Raw genomic sequence first — 23,271 nt, 5'->3', positions numbered from 1 at the left:
GGTTTGGATGCAGTTGGGTGACATTTGGGTAACATTTGGATGGAGTTTGATGGGCTTGGGTGGGGTTTGGGTGAGGTCTGGATGGGGTTTAGATGGGGTTTGATGGGTTTGGATGGAGTTTGATGGGTTTGGATGCAGTTGGGTGACATTTGGGTAACATTTGGATAGCGTTTGGGCTTGGGTGGGGTTTGGGTGGGTTTGGGTGAGGTCTGGATGGGGTTTAGATGGGGTTTGATGGGTTTTGATGGAGTTTGATGGGTTTGGATGGGCTTGGGTGAGCTTTGGATAGGGTTTGGGTAGGTTTAGGTGAGGTTTGGGTTTCGATGGGGTCCTTGGATGGTTTCTGTCTCCTGTCCCTCCCTGGCCTTGGCAGGGGGACTTTGGGACAGGCTGGACCCCCCCTGCCTATGACAGAGGAAACCAAGAGCAGGGACTGAGTGAGAGAATTCACAAAAACAAATCAAACCACAGAACCAGTGAGGCTGGAAAAGATTCCCAAGGTGAAATCCAGCCTTCCTCCAGCTCCCAGATTTCTGGAATGGCTTTGCTGGGATAAGAGGGCTCCAAAGCATCAGCTGGCACCAGTGATCCCAGTCCCACACTGGGGTCACCTTCCCCACATCAAATTTTCCTCCTCCTGCTCTTCCTTCTCCCTCCCTGCTGGGCTCAGCTCCTCAATCTCCATCTCCCTCTGAGCACAACAGGGAAACAGCTGAAAATCCACCAAGTGCTGATGGATGTGGAGGAGGGAATATCCAATCTGTGAGTGCAAAGGGCTTTGTTTTTATTGCTGGAGGTATTTTTTGCTCCAGTTTAATGGGATTAGTGCTGGAGGTTTGGGGCCAGCTGTTCCCTCTGCAGACAGGCAGGAAAACATTCCAGCATTCCACTCCTGCTGCTTTCATCTTGTAATGAGCTTGTCAGCAATTAGCAGCTCTTGGAACGGCCAAGGGAGTGACAACACCAGAGCTCAGCGCCCAAAAGCTGCATTTTTAATGGAATTGGGTGGGAAAAAGGCTGGAATGTGGGTGGTTCCAGGAGTGATGGGCAGGAAGCACCGGGGCTCTGCGTGGTGGCAATTCCTTGGTGTTCTGTGGCTGAGTTTGGGTTTACCATACTCCCATATCCTGTGGGGATTTACAGGGAAATCCTGGGGGGATTTATCAGGATATCCTTTGGGGATTTGCAGGGACGTCCTTTGGGGATTTTTAAAAATTTTCAACATTTCTCACCTGGAATTTTCCCTTCTCATAGGCAGGAGGGGAGTTCACTGAAGATTTTAGGTCTGTAAAGTCTTTCTGACCTACACCTAAGGAAATGTGGATGGCACAGCCAGGCCTGGGAGAATGAATGTGCAGGGAATTTCTGCAGGGCTGGCAGAGCTGAGGATATTTTTTGGGCAGAAAGGAGAGGTTTTGCTTGTCCTAGTTATTGGAGCTTGGATTTTTCCCAATTCTATCCAGGTGGAAATAAATCTGGGAAAGATTTGAAACCCCTGAACAGGGGAAAGGCTGACCTGGAATCTTGGAGTTTGTGCTGACCTTCAACTCTGGAGAAGACTTGCAGTGCATTTCTGTTGTTATTATTTTTGAAGGCATCAGGCAGAGAAGATTCCTGAGCTTTTCTCTGCAGTTTTCCCCTGGAGCTGTTCCAGAGCTGTGCCTCTGCCCTGGTTTTTGTGGCTGGATGGTTGAAGCTGAGCTGGAGGTCAGGACTTGGGCAGGGAGGAAGCTTTGAGGGATTCGTCTCTCCCAGGTTTGGTTGTGGAAGTGTTCCAGCAGATCTGGGAGCTGCTCAAGGCTCCCAACCATTCCCATGGGATTTGCTCTCCTGCCACAGCCTGGGCAGGACAGAACAACACTCTGGAATAGTGGAATTGTTCAGGTTGGAAAAGCCCTCTGAGCCCACGGAATCCAACCACCCCCAGCACTGCCAGGGCCACCCCAGTGTCCCGAGGTGCCACATCCACGTGGATCTGAAATCCCTGCAGGGATGGGGACTCCACCCTCCACAGCACTTCCAGGGAAGAAATTTTCCCAGATATCCAACCTAACCCTGGGTGTGGATGCCTGCCCTGGCCCAGCCTGAGGCCGTTCCCTGGAGCAGAGCCCAACCCCCCAGCTGTCCCCATTGTAAAATCAGGACCCCCATGAAGGAAATGATTGGCATCTGACTCCAAGGCTTTGGAATGCTGAACACTCACTTATATTTTATGTTATATATGTTATATGTGTTATGTTAAATGTGTTATGTTTGTTATATGTGTTATGTTATATGTGTTATGTTATGTGATATGTTATGTGTTATGTTATGTTTTATGCTATGTTATGTTATGTTACTACATCATACTTTCTTCTAACTACTACTCAAAAACTCGTGGCTGTCTGCCAGCAGTCCCAACACACACAAGTGGTCAATGGTCAGTGAATCAAAACCCCATCCCCAGAATCCAATCAAGCAATCCCTTTGGGTAAATCCAGAACACATTCCACATGGGCACAAACACAGGAGCAGCAAATGAGATGAGAATTGTTTTTATCATTCTTTTCTCTGTTTCTCTCACAGCTTCTCTCTGTTCAGAGGGCGTGTGAACACCACAGTCCCCTCCTGGCAGGAGCTCTGCAGAGCCACAAGGGCCCCCCTGAGCCTCCTTTGCTCCAGGCTGAGCCCCTGCCCAGCTCCCTCAGCCCCTCCTGGGGCTCCAGCCCCTTCCCAGCTCTGCTCCCTGTCCTGGAAGTCCCCAGATTCCTGGGGACACTTCTGTGGTCACCAGTTGTTGGGGTGTTGTTCTGGGTCCCGGGACAAGGTGAGAGATGAGAGCTGACTCCAAGGTCTCAGAGGGTTGATTTATTATATATGATAGTATATTAAAAGAAAATGCTATACTAAAACTGCACTGAAGAAAGAGAAAGGAGACAGCAGAAGGCTTGGCAAGAATGAATAATGAAAACCCTGTGACTGACCAGAGAGTCTGACACAGCTGGACTGGGATTGGGCATTAATTAAAACCAATTCACATGGAACCAATCAAGGATGCCCCTGTTGGTCAGCAGCCTCCAAACCACATTCCAAACAACCAGGTAATTATTGTTCACATTTCGTTTCTGAGGCTTCTCAGCTTCTCAGGAGGAAAATCCTGGCGAAGGGATTTTTCAGAAAATATCACAGTGACACACTTCCATGCCATGTGGGATGCCCCAGGGCTCTGGGGACAGGGACAGAGGGGACATCACTGCCTGGCTCACACCTGGGGTTGGGCTGAGCTTGTCCAGCCTCCTTCATTTCTCTCAGCACCCTGAGCACAAATCCTGCTGCAGATTCCTCAAGGATTGAACCCCAGCTCAGCCAAATCCTGGGGAAATTTGGGATGTGGTTGAGCTGTTCCTCCACCAAAGCCTTTCCAAAAAGAGCCCCTTCCTTAAAAATTCAAAGGAGGATGGGGCTGGAGATGGGATCATGGCTCTTGCCCAGAGTTTCTGTCACTCCCTGCTCCCGTGGAACTTCATCCATCTTCCTTTCCCAAACTCATCCAGCTGCAATGCCTGAAACACTCCAAGCCAATTAATCCGTGGGAAGGCAAAAAAATTAAAAAACAGTTGAAAAATTTGTCCCCTGGGAATTTCCTGAGGGAAGAATAAATCCAGGAGCAAATGAGGCTGAGTTCTGCCAGCTGCTGGATTTCTCCTCAGTGACCTGCCAGGGCCCTTGGATGTGGCCACTGAGGGGACCCTGGGGCTACCAAGGCTCTGCAGATGCCACTGTGGGGTCCAAGTTCTGGAGTTCCGGGCCATTAGCCCTGGGTTTGGCAAGGCATTGCTGCTCCTTCCCTGATCCCTGGCTGTTAATGAGCATTAACCGAGGCTGGGCCCTGCTGAGAGCGAGCTGCAGCCCTGGAACCGCCGAGGTTTGCTGGTCCCACGCCCCCAAAACCAGGGACTGGGACAGGGAAGTGTTTTCCAAGGGAAAGTGTTTTCCAGGTGTGAAAAATGCCAATCACTTGTCTTTAGAATTTTAAAAGTTTAACAGTAATAAAATGGTTATAAAAATAATAATATAATTAGAGTAATAATAAGGTGGACAATTTGAATAGGACAATATAAGACAATAGAAACAAAGAGTTATGGACAGTGCAGGTTCCTCTTTCTGGGCAATATAAGCCCAAAAAAGGATCCACCTTAACAGAGGATTAACCCTTAAAAACAATAACCTGCTGCATATTCATACACCTCATCCATGATGCATAAATTCCATTCAAACACAGGATTCTGTCTGGTCAGTGTCAGCTTCTTCCTCTGAATCCTGACGGCATCTTCAGGGCTGAGCGAGGCAGGAAGAAGTTCATTCTTGTGATAATGGAGCAATAAATTCTCTTTCTCTGAAAGATTTAGGTGTCCTGTGGCTGCTATCTCAGTGTGAGTCCTTTCTTTAACAAAAAGTATCTTACATAGCATAGTTTCTATTTTAACATTATGTTATAACCTAAAACTATATTTACACACCACTTAAGAGAATTAAGACAGCATAACTTTCTAACACAACACATATAATATTCACTTTAATATTTGTGAAAAGCCAATCATAAAATAGGCATTTTTCACATTTCCCTCCTCCCCTGCCCATGCTGGGTGCTTTTCCATCATTCCCCCTGCCCAGACTGAGCCTGGGGCTTCACCAGCTCGGGGGCAGCTCCCCCTCCATCCCCAAATCCCCTTCGTTCCCCAGTTCTGGCTGTGCCCTTTGGGGTATTTTTGAGGGCACTTTGTGGATTTAATCTCACCTTTGTCCTCCTGTGTGGCAGCAGCTCTCTGGCCACAGAGAGCAGGCACTGACTTTCCCAGAAAAATCCTGGGAAACTGAGAGAAGCTGTGGGGTCTTAGAGAGAAGAATTCAAACAATTATTGTCTCTCTTTCTGTAGCCATTGTTTATAGATGTGGTTCTCTAGAGTGTGCAGTTGATATTCACCAATGGTGTGTGAGAGGTTTTCACTTGGAGACCAGTCAGGTCTTGGGTCCACCATTGTTTCTGTAGGAACTGTAGATTTCTAATAATAAAGTGTATTTCATGCCTTCTGGATCATGGAGTCAATGCTAATTATTACCCAGCTGGGGGCTGCTACCACACTCCTGGTGGCTCGGCAGATTTGGCTGCCACACCCCGGGACTGAGCCAGGAATGCCTCCAGGATCCAGCCCTGTGCCTGGAATTAACCCTTTCGGAGCTGGGTTTCCCTGGGATCAGCTTTGGCTGGAATTACCTGTGCTGTGATCCTGCATGGAGCACAAAGGAAAACCCATGGAAACCTCTCTCTGAAAACTCTGCAGTGCCTGGGCTGGATTAAACATGAGTAAAGATTATCCCTGGATTTTCAGCCAGCTGCTGTTCCTGCTGGAAAAGCCAGTAACGCAGCCAGGAGTGCTTTCCCTGCCCTTCTCCTTGGAGAGGCTGGGAATGCTGACATGGTATATTCTTCTCCTGCCAGCTCCTGCCTCAGGAACTGCATTTCCCAATGGTTTCCCTCTTTTTAAACTGGGATTAGACACAGGGATGGCTCCACACTGACCTGGATAAAGCAGGTGCCCAGGGACACCCTCCCCACCCTCCCAGCCAGGAATCACTTCCCTGAAACACACATTCCTTGTGGGAATTTTGCAGGGCCTGGTGACAGTAACATTGTTATTGTTGTTGTTGTTATTGCTATTGCTAATAATAGTAATAATAATAATAATAATAATAATAGTTTTTATTACTTTTATTTTTATTTTTATTTCTATTATTTATTCACCATCATATTTTCTGGAAAATCCTCTTTGCCCAGAATTCTTCTCCTGGGAAGCTGAGAAGGCTCAGAGAAAAATGAAAACAATATTATCTCATTTGCTTCTCCTGTGTTTTACTGATTTGGAATGTGGTTTGGAGATTGTTTATCCAACAGGTCGTTGTTTGATTGGTTTCATGTGAATTGTTTTAACTTAAAGACCAATCACAGAGAGAGTCATGAAATTCATTTTCATTCTTTGTAGCCTTCTGTCTGTATGCTTTCTCTGCTCTTTAGTATAGTTTTAGTATAGTATTCTTTAATATAATATCACATAATAAAAAAATAAATCAGCCTTCTGAGAACATGGAGTCAGATATATTCCTCCCTGCCACAGGGGACCCTAGAAAGAATTATTATTATTATTATTATTATTATTATTATTATTATTATTATTATTATTATTATTATTATTATTATTATTATTATTATTGTACTACCTCCGATTCTCTCCCCATCACAGTGAACTCCGTGCTTTATTGTGATCCCAATGTTCTTGTTCCTGCTTGGAGTGGGAAGCACCGTGGGTTCACAGGAGCTCCTCCGAGCCCATTAAAGGCTCTCTGGAGCCCAGGCTGTCTCCTCATTCTGTGAGAATTGCGAGCTGAGTGTGCCAGGCAGCCCTGCAAGGGAAGGTTCACTCTGAGGTTAATGCACTTTATCCATCACTTGAAATTCCTGGTGTTTTTTCCAGCTGAGGCACCAAGTTCATCCAGGCAGGAGCTTGGGGAAAAACAAGGGAGCAGCTCCTGAAAGCCTCCCTGGACTGAGGGGGACTGCACATTTTGGGAATTTTTTTTTTTGCAAAAACAAAGGGCAGAAGAAGTGTTATTTTTCCTGAAAATCCTGGCGGTTCATCCTGGAATGGGATGAAGTTCCCTGGGGAAGTTCAGTGCCTGTGCTGAGCCCATCCTGCAGTGTCCTCAACTCCCCCATCCCAGTGGATGTCATGAGCTCTGTCACTTCTCATTTTCCTGTTATTACCAGTTCAGGCTTTTGGGATGCCGGAGCTTTTCCTTCTTGTTCCTCTGGCATCATCCAGCCCTGTCCTGAGCCCTGATCCCATTCCCTTCCCCAGCCCTGATCCCGTTCCATCCCCCAGCCCTGATCCCATTCCCTTCCCCAGCCCTGATCCCGTTCCCTTCCCCAGCCCTGATCCCGTTCCCTTCCCCAGCCCTGATCCCGTTCCCTTTCCCAGCCCTGATCCTGTTCCATCCCCCAGCCCTGATCCCGTTCCCTTCCCCAGCCCTGATCCCATTCCCAGCCCTGATCCCGTTCCCTCCCCCAGCCCTGATCCCATTCCCAGCCCTGATCCCATTCCCTTCCCCAGCCCTGATCCCTTTCCCAGCCCTGATCCCGTTCCATCCCCCAGCCCTGATCCCATTCCCAGCCCTGATCCCTTTCCCAGCCCTGATCCCGTTCCATCCCCCAGCCCTGATCCCGTTCCCTTCCCCAGCCCTGATCCCATTCCCAGCCCTGATCCCTTTCCCAGCCCTGATCCCATTCCCTTCCCCAGCCCTGATCCCTTTCCCAGCCCTGATCCCATTCCCTTTCCCATCCCTCTCCCATGTTGACCCTGTTCCCTCTCCCCCTGCAGCAGGACCTTGGAGCAGACTCCAGTCCTGAGTCCTTCCATCCCATCCAGCCTTTTCCTCCAGGGAGGGCAGGGATGGATGCATTCCCCAAGCCCTTCCCTGGGAGTGGGGCTGGGCACTCCCTGGGCTCCAGTCCCAGCTGGGATGCAGGGGATGAGCAGCATCCCACACACCGGGGGTCTCTGGGCAGGGCTGGGGGCTGGGATGTTTTTAGCACCCATGGAGAAGGGATTTGGGATTGGAGTTTTTGTCTGCTGGCAGATGGGAATGGGAAAGAGCTGGGAGATCCGGGGATTTGCTGCTCTGGTGAGGACAGTGGGACATCCCCAAGGTCCTGGAGGAGTCAGACGATGGAGTTGAACAGGAATTCTGGGGCTTCTCAGCTCCTGGGTGTTTCAGGGGGACACAGAAAGGGATTTTTTGTCAATGGGATCCAATTCCTCAGGGGAGATTCAGGGACTCATCCAGCTCCAGCCTCTGCTCCCTGGGACAGGGACAGGAGCCAGGGAACTGCAGCTGTGCCAGGGGATTTGGGAGGGACATCAGGGAAAGGTTCTCCCCAGAGGGTGGAATAAGCACTGGAACAATTTCTCAGGGAACGGTCGCATTCCTGAGGCTGCCAGAGCTCCAGGAGCGTTTGGACTCTGCTCCCAGGGTTTTTGGGTTGTCTCTGCAGGGCCAGGGGTGGGACTGGGTGATCCTGTGGATCCTTCCCTGTCACTGTCATATTTTCTAAAAAATCCTCTTTGCTCAGGATTTCTTTGCCTGGGAAGAGGAGAAGCCTCAGCTTCTCCATGTTTTGCTGCTCTGGAATGTGGTCTGGAGATTGTTTATCCAAACATGTGAATGGTTTTTAATTAATGGCCAATCACAGCCAGCTGTGTCAGACTCTGAGGAGTCAGTCACGGGTTTTTATTATTCATTCTTTTAAGCCTTCTGTCTGTATCCTTCTCTTTCTTTAGTATAGTTTTAGTGTAGCAATATAATAAATATAATATAATATAATATAATATAATATAATATAATATAATATAATATAAGATAATATAATATAATATAATATAATATAATATAATATAATATAATATATAATATAATATAATATAATATAATATAATATAATATATATAATATAATATAATATAATAATAAATTAGCCTTCTGAGAACATGGAGTCAGATTCCTCATCTGTCACCTCGTCCTGAGGACCCTCACAAACTCAACACTTCCCAGCTCAGGATATTCCAGGATTCTGTTCTTTCAGGGACTGAAATTCTCCTCTTGGCCACTGCCCCAGGTGAGGGGAGCTGCCCCCAGGGACAAAATAAAAGAAACCAAACTGGGGGGATGATTTTGCTGGGCAGGAAAGATGAGATTGGGGTCTGGCTGTGAACTACTGGAATGAGTGCCTGGAATGTGGCCAGGGAAACATCCCTGAGATGAGAGGTTGGACTGGAGATCCATGGAGAAGCCCCTGTGTGTGTGGGGACAGTGGGGACAGAGGAGGCCACTGCCCCCGGGCTCAGGACTATTTGGGAAATGTTTTATGGCAGGAGGGAAAACAGGGAAAAGTGCTGACGGGAGGCACTGCCCCCTTGGCTGAGCAGGGTGAGGGGTCTGTGTGCTCAGCACTGGGGCAGCAGCTGGGAATGGGGATTTGGGAGTTTGAACTTGGAGTTACTCACAAGGCCTGGAGGAAATCAGCTCCAGAGCCCTTTGGGAATCAGAACTGTGGAATTATTTGGGTTGGTTTGGGATCTTAAATCCACCCAGTGCCACCCCTGCCATGGCAGGGACACCTTCCACTGTCCCAGGGTACTCCACCCTGGCCTTGGGCACTTCCAGGGATCCAGGGGCAGCCCCGGCTGCCTTGGGAATTCCATCCCATCCTCACAGGGATTTTCTCCCAACAGCCAGGATTTCTGGTGATGTGGGACAGGCCCTGGAGCAGCCCCAGGAGCTGTTCCAGCTCTTGCCTCAGTTCTCTGTCCTGAGCTCCAAGAGCAGTTTAGCAGAGCTCTTGTCACAGACATGTTTTATGAACAATCATTTTGCCAGGATCTTTTCTCCTGAGAAGCTGGGAAGCTTCAGCTTCTACATGCCTTGCTCCTCTGGAATCTGATTTGGAGAATTGTTTACCCAGCATGTGAATTGTTTTTATTAATGGCCAATCCCGACCATCTGTGTCAGACTCTCTGAGTCTGTCACGAGATTTTATTATCATTCCTTTTCTTTGCAAGCCTTCTGATGTCTCCTCTCTCTTTCTTTAGTATAATTTTAGTATAGCATTTTTAATATCATTATTTTATTATCATTAAATGATAAATCAGCTTTCTGAAACATGGAGTGAGATTCTCATCTCTCACCTCGTCCTGGGGACTCTCAAACACCACCACAAGCTCTGAGCTGGGCTTTGCTGCTCCAGCGGGATTTTCCTGCCTCCCAGAAATGTCAATTCCTTGCACAGAATTAATTCCCTGGGCTCTGAAGCCTGAACAGCCTGGGCAGGTTTCTGCACCCAGTGTTGGTGCTGAGGTCACTCCTTGGGCAGGATTTGCAGAAATCCCTTCCAGAGGAGATAGCCTTGGGTGCCCAGGGATGGGATGGGAATTCCCTGGGTGGTTCCCTGTTCCTGGCAGGGCATGGTTCCATCGCCCCAAGAAGGCAGCAGGAAAAGCTGAGGGAGCTGTGGCTCCATGGTTCCCATCCCTGGGAAGGGATTCAGGGACAGGGACTGGAGCACCCTGAGCACCAAAGGGAGCCCCAATCCCAGCTGCTTCCTCAGGGAAGGGCTGAACATCCCCCAGGGAATCCTGGGGGGGGGGGGGGGGTTTGTTGGTTTTTTAAAATAAAATGTGAAAAATCTGCTCAAAGGCAAGCACTGTTCCTGAGGCATTTCAGGGTGGGAAGCTCAGCCCCAGGTTTTCCTTGGAATCAGGGAAGAGCCTCAGACCCCTGGAGTTAATGTGGGAGTTTGAACTTGGAGTCTGTGCAGCTCTTGAGCTGGGGTTAATCCAGCTTACCCCCAGGAGGAAGGGGATTTTGTGTCCTTGCAGCATCTGTGGGACCTGGCAGCATTAATTGAGATTAATTTTTCAGGCTGATTAACCCACATTGCTCTGAGAGATTTATAAAACACCTGGAAACCTTCTCTGGGGGATTCTCCATGTTTGCTTTCCTTCTAGTCCATGTTTAGGATAAAAGAGTTGGTTTTTGTGGCCACCAAGGCCAGGAAGAGCCACAGAGAGCTCCCAGGACAGGGGGAAGGGCTGGTTCTTGATCAGAGCTGGTTCTTGATCATAAAAAATAAACTTTTTGATCCCATAGGTGCAGATTCCCTGGATTTATCTGAGGATTAGGATAAAGCTTCTTAAACCTGCAGGTCCTCAACCCCAAATCAGCTTTCCTGGGATGAGCAGGATCATGGAGAACAGGATCAGGGAGCTCCTGGGATCTTCAGGGCTGGGAAATGTCCTGGAGTGATGGGAATGTGAGAGGGACAGAGAGAGGAGCAGAGGGAGGGGGAAGTGACAGGGGGGTGACAGGGAGGTGACAGTGGCACCACCACCGGCTCTGCCTGGCCCTGGGAACTCCAGAAATTAAATTAAAACCTCAAATACAGCTTTGGGGACAGAAGGGCTTCAAAGGAAGGAGCTTTACCTAAAATCTCTGAGTCTGGAGGCTCCCAGCCAGGAATTCCTGCTGAATCTCCCATCCAGTCCTGCCCTCTGGCAGTGGGAGCCATTCCCTGTGTCCTGTCCCTCCATCCCTTGTCCCCAGTCCCTCTCCAGCTCTCCTGGAGCCCCTTCAGGCCCTGCCAGGGCTCTGAGCTCTCCCTGGAGCTTCTCCTCTCCAGGTGAGCACTCCCAGCTCTCCCAGACCCCAGCTGTCCTCCCAGTGAACATTCCCTGGCTCCAGACGGGCTCCAGCCCTTGGATCACCTCCACATGGGCTCTCCATCCCTTTTGCTTTCAGGGGTGTCAGGGTAACCATCCTGAAATTTCATTTCTTTGGATCTCCTGGGAATGTTTTGGGTTGGATAAAGAGTCCAGGGATAAAAAACTCCCTTTGGACTTCCTGGCAGCCCAGGAATCCCTTCCCAACATCCCATCCGTCCCTGCCCCTGGCAGTGGGAGCCATTCCCTGGCCCTGGTCCCTCACCCCAGGGCAGACCCTGCAGCCTCAGTGTCCTTCCCCTCCAGCCCTGGCTGCTCTGAGCCATCCCAGGACTGGCCCAGTGCTCTCCAGGGCTGGGAATTCCAGCAGCCACAGCTGTTCCCATGGAATTCCCAGAGCTGGAGCATCCCCTCTGCAGCTCCCTGTGGGTGTGGAGCACGGGCAGGAGCTGGGAGAGCTGCCCTGGGATCCCAGCAGGGATCTAGATGAGACAGAGAACACAAAGCCACACACTCCATTTTCAGAAGGCTCCAAACTGTGTTTATTATGGCATGCATGCTTTCTATGCATTCTTACAAAACTCATGAGTTTACACTTTACTCATTGGTCACCAGAGACAAGGAAAGTGCTCATTGGAACAGGTTTCTCTTATTTATCCTTCTTTCTTTCTTGGTTTTTATGTCAAAGAGCCTGGTAGGAAATTCTTTCAGGGGTGAACATGGATCCTCTGATCAAACTCCTCTCTGGCTCACAGTCACTGTAAAGCCTCTTCCACTTTCCACTGCAAAACCTTTTCCCTGGTGTGCAGGGAAACTCTGGCTGCAGCACCCAGGCTGTCCCAAATTAAATCTCACAGGATGTCGTGGTAGAGATGGAGACAACACAGAGCCACACTCTATTTCCAGAAGGCCTCATTCAAACTGTTTTTACTAATTGCATGCTTTTTATACATTCTTACAAAACACCTAAGTTTAGACTTTACTCCTTTGTCACCAGAGACAAACAACATGCTCATTGGAGCAGGCAGTTGCAGGTTTCTCTTATTTTCCTCTTATCTCCTTGCTTTCTCTTATTATCTTTCTTGGTTTCTATGTCAATGACCTTGGTAGAAAATTCTTTCAGGGGTGAACATGGATCATCTTCTCAAACTTCTCTGGCTCACAGAAGTCACTGTAAAACCTCTTCCACTGTTGGTGTGCAGGGAAACTCTGGCTGCAGCACCCAGGGAGTCCCAAATTAAATCTGACATGAGGTCGTGGTAGAGATGGAGACAACACAAAGCCACACTCCATTCTCAGAAGGCTTCATCCAAACTGTTTTTATTATGGCATGCATGTTTTTTATACATTACAAAACTCATCAGTTTACACGTAACTCACTTTACTCAAACCAAGTGCTCCTTGGAACAGGCAGTTCAGGTTTCTCCTATTTCTTCTTCTTTTTTGTTGGTTTCTCTGTCAAGGACCTTGGTAGGAAATTCTTTCAGGGGTAAACACGGATCCTCTGATCAAACTCCTCTCTGGCTCACAGAATTCACTGCAGAACCTCTTCCACAGGATCCCATGGAATGCTGTGAGCACTCCTGCACTCCCAGAGGAGCCCTGGAAGTCCTGGAATGTCAGAGGAGCAGGGACATCCCTGCCATGGTCACACCTCCCACACTCCGGGAGTTCTCAGAGATGGGAGGGAGCTGAATCCTGCTGGAATGAGGAGGAGGAATTCCAGAATTCCACACTGGGGAACAAGGAGGAGGAATTCCAGAATTCCAGACTGGGGAATAAGGAGAAGGAATTCCAGAATTCCACACTCCATCCGTGTCACTGCTGCCTCCCAGGCCAGGATGGCCTCCAAGGATCACAGTTCCAACCCTGGGATCTCCAAGGATCACAATTCCAGCTCTGGGAATGTCCAGGCTGGACAGGGCTTGGAGCAGCCTGGGACAGTGGAGGGGACCCTGCCCATGGCAGGGGTGGAATGGGATGAATTTTAAGGTTCCCTGTGGGAAATGGAATTGTAGGGAATTCTCCAAGCCTGGCACAAGGCTCACACAGTGAGCATCTGTGTGCAGACCTGGAGATGAGAAATGCTGACCTAGAAATGCCATGGAACAGGACAGACATTGTTAGGAGAGAAGTGGAGCTAGAAACAAGTTTCAAAGGATGGCCTTGCAAATAACCCCAGATAAATGTCTCTGTTTTGGAGAAACAGAACTGTGAGGGATGCATTCTGTGGGACCCACAAGGGGTCATTTTAGGGGATTGGCTTTAAGGCATTTACAGCATGGGGTGGTGCGTGTTTGTGAGGGTCCCCGGCATGAGGGAAGAGATGAGGAATCTGACTCCATGTTCTCTGAAGGCTGATATTAATCATATCATATCATATCATATCATATCGTGCTATACTAAAACCATACTAAAGAAAGAGAAGGATACAGACAGAAGGCTTAACAAGAATGAGTAATAAAAACTCATGACTGGCTCCTCAGAGTCTGACACAGCTGATGGAGATTGGTCATTAAGTTAAAGCAATTCACATGCAGCCAATCAAACATTCACCTGTTGGCAAACAATGTCCAAGCCAACAATTCCAAAGCTGCCAAACACAGGAGAAGCAATCAGATAATTATTATTTACATTTTTCTCTGAGGCTTCTCAGCTTCCCAGGAGAAGAAATGCTGGCGAAGGGATTTTTCAGAAAATATCATGGTGACAGGGTGGCAAAAGCTGATAGGCCAAGAAACACTTACAGTGCACTGTAATTAGCAAAGAGTTTGCTTCTGATTGTGATGGTGTGATTTATAACATCTGTATTGTCTCACCCTTCTCATGAGACTGAAAATGGAATAAAAGTTTTCTAAACACCTCTCAGCAGCCCCATCTCTGGTCAGAAAAGGGATTAATCTGATACCTCCAACCCAAAACCTTCCACAGTTCCCTGGGTCTTTGCTGCCTCTACAAAGTTCCCTTCCCAAATGCTGGAGCCATCACAGGAATATCAAAAACAATTCCCTGTGCTCAAGCATCTCCCACTGAAGTGTCTGGAGGGGCAAGTTTCTGGTGGGAATATATTTTCTATGATGGGAATATCTTTTATGTGATGGGAATATCTTTCTCAATGGACTGCAGAGGGAATTGAAGAGCCTGGAAGGTGGACCCCAGAGTTCTGGCCTGGTTATTCCAACAAATCCCTTGGGAAGGGCACGGAACCATCCCTGACCCTGGTGGCCAGGCTGGCCCTGGGCTGGCTGGGGACAGGCTGAGCTTTCCCTGATTCCCAAATATTTCCCTGCAGGCAGGAGCTGTGGCACTCAAGGGTGTGAGCAGGGAAAACTTCCCAGGATTTGGGCCTTAATGAGGGGAAGGGAAGGGAAGGGAAGGGAAGGGAAGGGAAGGGAAGGGAAGGGAAGGGAAGGGAAGGGAAGGGAAGGGAAGGGAAGGGAAGGGAAGGGAAGGGAAGGGAAGGGAAGGGAAGGGAAGGGAAGGGAAGGGAAGGGAAGGGAAGGGAAGGGACGGGAAGGGAAGGGAAGGGAAGGGAAGGGAAGGGAAGGGAAGGGAAGGGAAGGGAAGGGAAGGGAAGGGAAGGGAAGGGAAGGGAAGGGTTTCCAGTGGATGATTTCAGGGGATATGGCTGTTTCTGGTGGATCTTTCCAGTGGATGGGGCTGTTTCTGGTGGGTGTTTTGATGTGGCTGTTTCTGGTGGGTGTTTCAGTGGATGTTTGCAGTGGATGTGGCTGTTTCTGGTGGATGTTCAGTGGATGTGGCTGGTGTTAGTCCATGTTTCCAGTGGCTCTTTCCAGTGGATTTTTAGTGCTTCACTCCCTGAGGACAGGGAGCTGCTTTTCCTCCAGGGAAGGCAGCAGTTGGAGTTGCCCCACTGGGAATATTTGGAGCTGTTTGTCCTTCCCATGGAGCTGACACCTCCTCCTGCACCTGTGGAATGTCTGGGAATTCCAGGGAATTGCCCCAGAACTCCAGCCATGAGATGATTTTATAGCAGGGAGCAAACTGCAGGAGTCTCCCCCAGGGAGTCTGTGGAGGGGCTGGAATCTGTGCCTGAGGAGCCTGGGGGGCCAGGACAGCCCAGCTCCAGAGCCTTTCCCAATACCTTTGGATTTGGGATGCTGCTGGATGGGTTTAAGACACGTGGGAGGTGCTCAATCCCTATTTTCTGGAGAATTCCTGTGGTGCAGGACATCCCTGCGCAGCTGAAGGCTTTGGGATTGGCACAGACACCCCAGCTCCAGGTGTATTGTCCCCCCTTTTCCCTCAGGTTCCGTGGCACTGCAGGGGATGGGCACTGAGGGGATCTGGGGGCTGCTCTGGGACACTCAGGGAGTTTGGGGACACTGGAATGTTGGAATGTTGGAGGAGTTTGGGGACACTGGAATGTTGGAATGTTGTCAGTGCCAGAGCTGGGGACGGTGTTCAGCTGAGGGAATGGACAGGAGCTAATTAAGGGAATCAGTGGGCTTGGAGGGGAGCACAGATTGTAATTAAGATCCAAATTAATCCCAGCCCAGGAGCTGTGCCTGGCACCGGCCCCAGGGCTCCAGGGCTGGGATGGAGCAGGGCTGGAACCACCCTGCCCCTCCCTGACTCCTCTTCCCACTCCATCTGCTGCTTCCCAAGGGCTTTTTCCAGGTGCCCGTGGCCTCGTGTGACCCAGCCAGCCCCAGGTGGGGACATCAGCCTGAGGTGTCCCAGGCCAGCCACCTCAGGCCACCCCTTTGCACATTCCAGGTGACCTCAGCTTTTGCTGGAGCCTGGATTTTTATGGGTTTTTATGGATTCTTAAATTTATTTTAATGAATTTATAATGAATTTTTATGGAATTTAAAATTTATTTTAATGGACTTCTAATTGATTTTAAATTTATTTTTATAGATTTTTATAAGATGAGAAACTTTTTTTGTTAAAAAGACCCCACTCTTTCCCAGAATCTTCCCAAATCCCAGAAAACCAGAGGACCCGTCCTCTTCAGTGGTCCCTGATGGTGTCACCTGGTCACAGGTTGGACCCTGTGACCTTGGAGGGCTTTTCCAACCTCAGTAATTCCATGTTCTACCAAAATGAGCCTTAGAAACTGGAGTTCCTGGGCTCATTTGTGGTCCCGTGGGAGATGGGAATATCCAGGTGTTGTTCCCAACAGCCCATAAATTCCAGGGAGCCCCAGCTCCTGTCCTGCATCCCTTTGTTGTGTGGGCAGGGAACCAGGGACTGATGGACTCAAGCAGAGGGCAGCGCTTCCCTTGGGTTATGGACCAACAGAATTCCCAAATATCTGGAGTTGATCCATTTGGTGCTAGAATTTTGGGGCTGTATTTCCTGTTAAACACCCACTCAAGGGAGATGAATTGGAGCTGGAGGGGGATTTTTATGGATTTAGGGGAGCTCTGAGGAGTCCCCCCCATTCCCACAAATCCTGGCACCAATGGGACATTCCAGGGAGAGGCTGATGGCACAAATCAGGAGAGAATGGGAATATCCCTTAGGGAATTAAACATGAAGCCCAGGGCTCCTCTGCCAGTGTTTAACTGGAGTTGAAGGCTGGGAATTGTGAGCCACTGGGAATGTTTGATGCCATCCCATAAAACACAGATTGGAGAGAGTTGGGCACGTCCAGTGGCAAAAGCTGGATTGGGAGGGAGGGATGGATGTGCTGGGAATGTTGTGTGTTCAGAGCAGCTGTGACAGTGCCAGCTGGACAGTGCCCAGGCACAAAGTGACCCGGGGCACTGATGGACAGCAGCCTGGACGTGAGCCAGCAGTGTTGGGAAGGATGAAAGTTTGACAAGAAGGTCTCACAGCTATGTATGCCTGGCAGAAAGGTTTTTGAATGTGGAGTCTGAAGAAGGAATAGAGTTGGAAGCAAGTTTTGATATAGAAGAAAAGAATTGCTGAGCCAGTCTGACTGGATAACCAAGGAGGCAAAGGGTGTGTTAGTTAGAAGGGGTTTTATGGCTCAGAGCAAAGGATAAACCCACCCCAAACAAGAAAATGTTTTTACCAAGCACAAAGAGAGCACAGGCAAACAAGCCTGCCAATGTGGCAAGGAGAAAAAAGGTCCCAGAATTTTCCACTGCAAGAAAACTGAAAAACAACTTTTGGCTTAAACTGTGATGTACTGACTGTGAGTGATTGGAGAACGGTAACATGAACATGGTAATTAGAGTAGTTATGATAGGCTATAGATGATAGTTCAGGTATAGATTGGTTCTACTGTATTGAGATGCTGAGCAAAGAAAAGTATAGAATGCAATGTAACCAAAACCAAAGGGTCTCCAGGCCTGCCTGCAGCTGGAGCTGACAGCTGTGGGCACAGGCTCTGTCACCCACAACTCTGGACTGCTGTAACATCTTGGATGGAATAAAGTACATTTTGGATACAATAAACTGCATTTTGAAGAGCCACCTGGAGTCCCACATCCCTCATTTTGGCTCTTACACAGCAGAGTGCCCTGGTGGCCAAGAAGGCCAGTGGCTCCTGGGCTGTGTCAGGAATGGTGTGGCCAGCAGGAGCAGGGAGCTCATTCTGCCCCTGCCCTGGGCACTGGTGAGGGCACACCTCGAGTGCTGTGCCCAGCTCTGGCCCCTCAGTTTGGGAAGGACCTTGGGACACTGAGCACATCCAGAGGGGGCAGCGAGGCTGGAGAGGGGCTGGGAACTCAAACCCACTGAGGGAGCTGGGGGTGCTCAGCCTGGAGAAAAGGAGACTCAGGGGTGCCCTCATCACCCTCTACACCCCCCTGAAAGGTTCCTGTGCTCAGCTGGGGCTGGGCTCTTTCTCCAGCAGCACTGACACAACCAGAGCACACAGCCTGGAGCTGCACCAAGGGAAATACAGGTTGGATATTGGGAAAAAGGTTTTTCCAGAAAGGGTGATAAAGTTCTGGAATGGCTGCCCGGGGAGGTGGTGGAGTCCCCATCCCTGGTTGTGTCTAACAAAGCCTGGGTGTGGCACTGGGTGCCAGGGGTGAGTTGAGGGTTGGGGGTGGGCTGGACTCGATGATCTTGGAGGTTCCTTGTGATTCTGTGAATTCTGTGAATTACTGGATCTGGGCACCTCGTTTGGGAAGACCATTCCCATTAATGCTAGGAACAGGGCTGATCTGCCTTCACAGCGTGCCTGGGACCGGGATCAGTGGGGCTGGGGGCAGCAGCCTGCAGGGAAGAGGGAAGGCTCGGGCAGAGCTGGAGCTGCTGCAGGGGAGCCTGGGCTGCCTTCCCTGGCAGCGCTGCCTGACAAATCCCAGTGGGAATTTCAGCCTTGGAAAAGCCTCTGCTTGTAAACACGGCCCTGACAAGTTCCCTGGCTGCACTTCCCTGGGCTCTGCGGGGAGATCAGAGCTGCAGGGAGGGAGGCATGAGCGTTTCCATGTCTGACATCGCCTTCCTGACAGCACCAACACACAGGAATTTAACAGACTGCCGCGCACAGGGAGCAGACACCAAAGCTCCTCCTCTCCAGGGGTTCCCCCTCCTGGATTTTGTTCATTTTTGGAAGAGCTTTGCCTTATGGTCAGGTGAGGGTGACCCAAATCCCCTTTGGAATCCAGGGCTCTGGGATTTTTGCATTCTCCTGGGTTTTTTGTAGGATTGGGATGGGATAACACATAAAGAGGATGCCCTAAGGGCTGGGCTTGCACCCCCTCTGCTGGGATTAGCCTTGGATTCCTTCCCTCTGCCCTTTCTTGGGAAAGGACATTAAATCCTTTCTCCCATTCTAGGAGTTCCTTCCTTTCCTAGGGTCAGCCCCGCTGGAAGGAGATTCCTTTGGGATCCCTCAGACCCCTGTGGGCACCTGCTGGGGTTTTCTTCCCATCATTCCATTTAAAGAACGTCCCACTGCCTCCTGCCTGGGAGGACAAAGGGACTGTTGGGATGGAAACTGGGATGGACTGGGATGGAGACTGGGATGGGGCCTGGGATAGACTGGGATGGACTGGGATGGAGACTGGGATGGACTAGGATGGAGCCTGGGATAGACTGAGATGGAGATTGGGATGGACTGGGATGGACTAGGATGGAGCCTGGGATGGAGACTGGGATGGGGCCTGGCATGGAGCCATCCCTCTATCCAGGTGCCATCAAGACAGGGCTCAGTGCCACCCTTGGTGCAGTGGGAGCCCTGGGAATGGCTCCCTCTGGCAAAACCTGGGAAATAAACTATTTTCACCTCCTGAACAAGATCTTTTCCCCATCCTCCCATGGATATTCTTGTGCCAACACATCCCAGATTTTCAGCTCCACATTCCCCTTCTCCTGGACCCATTTTGAAAATGGCTTTGTTTTCTTTTTTCCCACTCTGCATGAACACCTTGAATGTGGCATGCTGGGAAATGTCTCTCTGAGCCTTTGTGTCCTACAATTGTGAGAAATGACTGCACAGGATTCCAATTCCCTCTTTTTCCTTGATTTTACCTCCACCTGGCACCTCCTTCCTGCCTTACCAGCATGCCCTCACCTGCATCTCCATCTGTATTTGAAAAGTCATTCCCAGGCTTCCAATGAGTTCCTTTTCTCATCATTTTTCTCTGGATTGAAGGGCAGATTTCTCAGCAGGAATGGTTTTTTTTCTGTGCATCCTGCCAGAAGCTGGAATGCCTCATTTTCCATGACTCCAGGCAGGCCTCTGGAATACCAGTCCTGGGCCTGATGAATTCACAGGCAGCAGGATTTGTTTATCCAGGGCTTTCTTGGAGCCCTTGCTGGTGGGGGTGTCTGGTTTGTGCTGGAATCTCTTTGGGATAGCCCTGCTCTGAGTTTTAACTTCCCAAAATGAACATTTTCCTTGGGCTTCCCTTGGCTAAGGAGGGGCTCAGGAAGTCACTCCAAGGCAGTTCATGGATTGGACTCCATCCTCTCAAAGGCTTTTCCTAACCTAAATGATTCCATCAAATCCCATTCCACAGATTTAGAATTATTTCCCTTTATGCCCAAACAGGGATTTTCCAAGGAGCTGTCACAGGCCCCATGCTCCTTCACAGGGAACAAATTGGAATTTTTATGGACTACTCTCAGGGAACGTGTCTGGAATTTTGTTTCTGGTCCTTTTTATTGGAAGTTAAAGCATTTCCAAGAGCCAGGAGGGTTTTTCCCCCCCTCAGCCACACAAACTTAGCTTCAGTCATCCTGCTCTGCTCATGCTTGCTACCTCCGGTGAATCCCAGCCCTTCCCAACAGCTCCAGGGTTTATCCCGATGATCTGATAATGAGTCCTTTCCTGTTGTCAGGGAGCCTGAAAACAAGGGAAGGCTCTGGAAAAACAATGTTGGATTTTCCCAGATAATGGCTCCCAGCAAAGGGGAGAGGAGGAGGAACATCCTCGGGAGGGGCTGAGGGAACAGGAGAGGGGCAGGACAAAGGATGGCTTCCAAGAGGGCAGGGATGGATGGGATACTGGGGAGGAATCCTGGAGCAATTCCTCCCTGGAGGCTGGGGAGTGTCACCATCAGATTTTCTGAAGAATCCCTTTGCCCGGGATTTTGCTCCTGGGAAGCTGAGAAGCCTCAGAGAAAAATGAAAACAAGAATTATCAGATTGCTTCTCCTGTGTTTGCTGCTTTGGAATGTGGTTTGGAGCTTGTGCACCAGCGGGTCATTGATTGATTGGTTTCATGTGAATTGTTTTGAGTTAATAACCAATCATGGTCAGGCTGTGCTGGGAGAGACTCACGAGTTTTCATTATTATCCTTTAGCCTTCTGTCTGTGTCCTTTCTGTATTCTTTAGTGTAGTTTAGTTTAGTATTCTTTAATATAATATAGCTCATAAAATAATTAATCAGCCTTCTGAGAACATGGAGTCAGATCCCACGAATGCAAGAGAGGAGAGGGGCTGGGATGGAATGGAATGGAATGGAATGGAATGGAATGGAATGGAATGGAATGGAATGGAATGGAATGGAATGGAATTCCCAGAGCAGCTGTGGCTGCCCCTGGATCCTGGGAAGTGTCCAAGGCCAGGCTGGAGCACCCTGGAACAGTGGGAGGTGTCCCTGCCAATGGAACTGGGTGATCCTTAAGGTCCAAATCCAAACCATTCCATGACTCCATTGATCCTGGAACACCACAGTCCTGTTTATTGGGAGTTGGAATGAATGCACGTGGAATTTTGAACTTGCAAATACCTTTAAATGCCATTAGGAATAATGTTTTATGTCTTTGGAACAACAGGAATCCCTGTGGCTGAGAGGTCCCATGATTGTCCTTTCCCAGTCCCCATGAGGTCCCTCTCCCTGGGATTGTGATTCCAGCCCTGCTGCCCATGTCAGGTTCCATCTTTTCCTTGGATAAATACATCCTAACAGGAGCTTTTACAGGGAATTTTTACAGTCATATAAAACTACCCCATCAAGTTGCCTGGATTTATTTGCCTGCAGACTCCAGAATCAATCCCTGGGCTGTTGTTCCCATTCCAGCCTTGTTGTTTCCCCTTGATTTTCTCCACTGCAGCTTTTTTTCCTTGCTGGATTTTAAATTACCCTCATTAGGAATTTTTGACTTCTGCCTTCAGAGCCTGTCTGGGAAAACCCATCCATGGGGCTACTTCCAGAGGCTGAGCCTCTTTTTTCAGCCTGAGCTGTTTAATCAGTCAGGCAAGTATTAAAGTGGGATTTTTTATTTGGACAACAAATCCTTTTTAAAGGATGTATTGTTTTTCCCCTCACAAACACTTCCTATTTGAATTCAAATATTATTTCCTTTCTCTCCCATCCCACCTGCTTCCCTGGCACTTGGATTAGTCAGGATATGTCAATATTTGAGGGAGTAAATCTCTGCTGGCTCCAGCTTCTGTTTGGGTTTCTGACTCATCTTGGGGTCAAATGAGCTCAGCAAATGTGGGAGAGACTCCGGAGGGACTGGAGCAGCTCTGCTCTGGCTCCTGTGCTCCAAGTGCTCAGTGCTGGGCTTTACTGGTTCTTACTGGTTTCCAAACTGGTTGTTACTGGGCTTAACTAGTTGTTACTGGTTTAACTGGTTGTTACTGGGCTTTCTGGAGCCTTTATCCCAGGAAGCAGTTCTGCATGTCCCCAGGCTGTCAGTGCAGGGTGGGGGGGATTGGTTGGGGTTAAATCTGGGATTTCTGTGAGTTTTCCCTTTCCAGGGGGAGGCTGAGCCTGAGCTGAGCCCAGGCCCTGAGTGTCACCAGCAGCAAAGGTGAATCTCTGCTGCCACCAGGAGCCTTGGATTCCCACTGGGAATTCTGTGTAATCCCTCCTGGAAATCTGTGTTTACCCCATTGGGAAATCTGTTATTCCACTGGGAAATCTGTGTTTTATCCCACTGGAAATTCTGTGTTTTATCCCATTGGGAAATCTGCATTATCCCCCTGGGAAATCTGTGTCATTCCATTGGGAAACCCATGTTTACTCTCCTTGGAAACCCATGTCCACCCCATTTGGAAACCTGGTTCTTCACACATCCATCCCACATGGAAACCAGTGTCCCTCCCTCTTGGAAATCCATGTGCACTCCGCTTGGAAATGTGTCCATCCCACCTGGAATCCATCCTGTGTCCATCCCACGTGGAAACCCTTGTTTGCTCCCCTTGGAAATGCTGTGTGTCCCCCTGGAAGAGCTGTGTTCCCTCCCTTGGAAACCCACGTGTCCTGCACCTGGAACCCTGTGTCCATCCCACTGGAAAATCCCTGTTCTCCCACTGGAAAACCTGTGCTCTCCAGTGGGTTTCCAGAACACTGGAAAACCCCTGTTCTCCCACTGGGAATCCTGTGTCCATTCCACTGGAAAACCTGTGCTCTCCAGTGGGTTTCCAGAATGCTGGAAAACCCCTGTTCTCCCACTGGGAATCCTGTGTTCCACACGTCCCTCTTGGAGCCCCATGTCCACCCTGTTAGGCACAGATGTCTTCCCTGCTTTGCAGTGGGGACATGGAAGTTCCACCTGGGCTTTGCCAGGAGTTTCTATCAGGAATCCTCTCCAAATAAGACTGAAGAGCAAAATGATG

General features: G+C 49.3%; 1 protein-coding gene across 2 annotated transcripts in view; it reads left to right on the top strand.

The window, feature by feature from the left end:
• Positions 1–23,271, top strand: part of LOC103821678 (acid-sensing ion channel 2) — a 460,082-nt gene that overhangs the window by 394,752 nt on the left and 42,059 nt on the right. The window lies entirely within an intron of this gene.

The sequence above is a fragment of the Serinus canaria genome, chromosome 27 (assembly GCF_022539315.1).
Source record: "Serinus canaria isolate serCan28SL12 chromosome 27, serCan2020, whole genome shotgun sequence".
NCBI classification, from domain to species: domain Eukaryota; kingdom Metazoa; phylum Chordata; class Aves; order Passeriformes; family Fringillidae; genus Serinus; species Serinus canaria.
Note: the sequence above shows the minus strand (reverse complement) of the source record. Positions and strands in the feature narration are given on the sequence as shown.